Below are 3,863 nucleotides of genomic sequence, written 5' to 3' on the forward strand. Positions count from 1 at the left end.
AAGTTAGCTTTTGTGTGGTTTCTAAAGTGGCGCAATTATGTGACCCTCTCTTTATCTCAGGGAATTCTTTCGATGACCATCATGTTTCAATCTTAGCTTATGTGCGAATCTGCAAGTTATCCGATGTAATGGATACCATCGCTCATAAACATGCTAAACTTAGATTCACAAGTTCACATCAAACTTGAGGCAATTATTGGCCCCTTCTAATCTTGCTCTTCGAATTTCTTAGAAGTTTACATCTCTTTCCCTGGCCGAACCTCATGAAGTTGAATATCAAGAAGATAGTTTTAATACTGAATTTCTATAAAATAATTTCTCTGTTTTTCGGCGGAGTCAAAATATTTAAAAATTTTTTCGAGCTGCATTTTCGGTTGAATACTTTGGGTGACTAGCGATGTTGGAAAATCGTTTAGTAAGCTAGGTATTTCTCCCGCCTTCCTAGCGTGCCTTCGGGGTGTAGTGGTTCTGCACACTGGGCCGGTATTTCAGTGGTCCGTGGTTCGATTCCCGGCAAAGGCGATTGCTTATTTTTCATCTCTCCGACTTTTCCAATTAACCTAATGTCTCTACAGTGGCGCCTGAACTAAAAAAGGGTGTTGAATGAGGATTCTCCAGACCCAGGATTTGACGATTGGGTCCCCTAAAGACCCCAGTTGCCCTTTAAAAAGGGGAGTATGTAAGGTATTTCTCTCACTTTCCTAGCGTGCCTTCGTGGTGTAGTGGTTCTGCACGCTGGACCGATATTCCAGAGGTCCGTGGTTCGATTCCCGGTGAAGGCGGTTGCTAATGTTTCATCTCTCCTGCTTTTTCAATTAACCTGATGGCTCTATAAAGTAAAATACATAATTATCATAAAAATGAATACTTTTGTATCTACCAGTCTTTATATATTTTTTTATATGATTTAAAGGGACAAGAAAGTTTCAAAGGGAACATTTTAAGTTTCTTTTGTACAAATTATATTAAAAAACATTTTTATTCACAATGGTATGCTCAGGAAAACTCAAGGATTTCAAAGCGAGCAATGGCAGCGTTGTACAGAAAAAAACATTTTTATCTCCAGCGCGGGAGACTCTGTATCGGAAATTCTAAAGATATGCTGATTTTAAAATTACTTTTCGACATTGCTGTTGAGCTGAATTTTATGATTTAAGTAAGTAGAACATGATATTTAATAAATAAAGGTAACACACAAAACGTTGAAAAAACACCCCTTTGTATGTAATTTAAAATCTGAAACCTTCCACGTCGAAATGGTTACGTTATGGGAGGGGAGTATTATATTAAATGGCTGCACTCTGAATACTTTAGCTAAAAGGAATTCATTTTTTTTCCTTTTCATATTCGCCAATTCTGAGCGATGTGCAGCCAAATCTGTATCCTGCTTTTAAAGTTTGTGAAACAAAATGGCGTCTCATCAAGAGAATGGAGCTTGTCCTCATGCTAATGACGGGTCTTCGCCGAGGGTGAGGAAAGGGGTTAGACACGTTCCCGCTCTTTTTTATCTCCAACCTTTTCCCGAAAAAGAGGTTTTTGTAATGAGCCAGGCACCAGGCGTACGCGACTTGTGGGAGTCATAAATTTATATTCCTCAATACGCTACCGCTCCGCTTAATAACTTGATTAAAGTTAACCTCCAGTCTGATCTGCATACGTTGGAAGAAAGGTTGCACGCCTTTAAAAAAGGCCCACGGGACGACTTTTTATCTTTGCTGCGGAACATAACTTTTTGCGCTTCCTTTTCATTATTTTTGCCATATTTTTTCCCCAACTTTCTCTTCGCGAGAAATGAGACAATTTTCACTCGCGACAAACTTTTCTTCTTTTTGGGGGAAAAAATCTTTAAAAAATGAAATAAAAGTCCAAGCTATTCCCGAGATACCTTGAGCGTAGGCGAACGCTTAGAATGCCGAGATATGTGCCTCGTAAGTTTGTCTATGTTGATAATTTTTAGACCCCCTTTTTTATTTTAATTTTTCTTGTTCTCCCCAACGCCGTCCTCTGTGGTTCAGAGGCTCAGTGGCGCCGGGCGAATCGCCAAGAGGGGTAAAAAAATGGGCACTTGGCGTGGAAGTGAAAAACATTTAAGTTTTTGGTGCATATTAATCACAGTCCGAGAAAACATTATGGCGAACGAAAGGGAATTTAATTGCCTTAGAGAGGAAGAAAACCACCAAGCGACGACATTATTTTCTCTTTGAGAGGGAAAACTAAAAAATTCGCTAATTACCTCGGAGCTAAATGAGAAGCTATAAAACCTAAGAAAACTTTAAATCAATTTTTGCAAAGGCAGAAAAAGTGAAGTGCGTTAAAAAATCTAAAATGCAAAAAAAGGGGGAATGTATTAAATTTGTCTCAAAGGGTTCCTCTCTTCAATATAATTAAAGCAAATTTTTAATCATAATGAAGGAAATTAAAGGAGTACACGTGAAAGTGATATCCTAGATGCAAAGAAGTTTCGAAAAATTAAATTTTTTAAGAGTATCTTTCTTAATTGGTTTTTGGAATAGTTTGAAGAAGAGTTTTAATTTTATTATAGCTAATTATTCAAAATTAAGATCGCTCTTAATTTCAAGTATAATGGTAGAAGTGAACTACGAGAGCTGTTCTGCGTACGTGCGTAATAGTTTATGTATATTTATATTAAAATGTTAATTGTAAACATATAATTTAAAATAGAGAAGGAGTTTTATTGGGAAAATTAAAGTATTAATTAAATTATTAATTTTCGAAACTGTAATTTGTGATTAAACAACATCGTTTATATGTTGTTTCGAAGTAATCTACCACATGTATTTTAGAATTTAAGGTGAATTTCAGTATTTCATAAATAATGGATGCCATTATTTATGAAATATTAAAATTCATATTGAAATAATGTCGACTTTTTTCTTTCGAATGTGAAAGGAGTAATCCATCATAGTGAACATGCAAAAATTAGCACAACTAAGTAAGAAAATATCACTTTACATTTTGTTGGATCTGAGTCTAGTTTTATAAAAATGTTCCTGTTACGGAGAATTGAAGGGTGCAGTTGGAAAATATTGTTCTCTCTAATTACTCAGTTTAAATTTCCTAGAACATTCCGAGTTTTTCACGCCTAGCAATCTCGTGATATCAACCTAGCAATTTCAATGATTCCTGTTCAGCAATCACATGATATTACATCTCTGTCGAAAACATGGAAAAACCTGTTTCTACTACCATCATTTTCTTCAAGTGGTGTTTTATTCATTTATTTATTTTTATTCATCCGCTTTTAAAGCTGTCATCGCAATTTTAAAGTAGTATAACATAAAGTTTATTTTTTTGCCAATAGCATTTTTATTTACCTGAAATTTTAAAGATATAAGGTATTTTCTCCCTCATTTGCGTATGCTTATATGATGTAATTGGAAACATGCTCGACGCGTATTCGAGAGGTCTAAGGTTCGAGTTCCTAAAGAGCACTGCACGTTTTTCGCATCTCCAGGGGAAAAAAAAAAAAAAAAAAAAAAAAAAAAAAGAAACTTGTTTTTCTACAATGGCACCCGAACTAAAAGTTGGTGGACGATAATTCGTTACCACCAGGATTTGGCGATGGATTTCCCTTATCCCCACTCGCCTTTTAAAAGGGGATGTATTAAAGCATTTTTACCCTCCTCCAGGTTCGAGTCCCAGAAAGGGCATTGCACAGTTTTTACGTCTCCAGTAACAACAACAACAACAAAAAAAAAAAAAAAAAAAAAAAAAAAAAGGAAAACACGCACGGAGGTATTCAATAATTTCTTACATATATACATATAGAACAGAAATTACGAAGATTCTAGTTTTACATTTTATAAACACTTTTTAAATTACCAGTTTGAAATGCTGAATGA

At 35.3% G+C, this 3,863-nt stretch overlaps 1 non-coding gene across 1 annotated transcript; it reads left to right on the plus strand.

Moving 5' to 3' along the window:
- The first annotated feature begins 708 nt into the window (after window positions 1-708).
- Window positions 709-782, plus strand: TRNAI-GAU (transfer RNA isoleucine (anticodon GAU)). Its single transcript has one exon. It is a non-coding gene; the product is annotated as a tRNA-Ile (tRNA).
- The last annotated feature ends 3,081 nt before the right edge of the window (window positions 783-3,863 follow it).

This window comes from Stegodyphus dumicola, chromosome 7, assembly GCF_044657685.1.
Source record: "Stegodyphus dumicola isolate Sdum_Otavi_A_Nest chromosome 7, ASM4465768v1".
Taxonomy (NCBI): Eukaryota; Metazoa; Arthropoda; class Arachnida; order Araneae; family Eresidae; genus Stegodyphus; species Stegodyphus dumicola.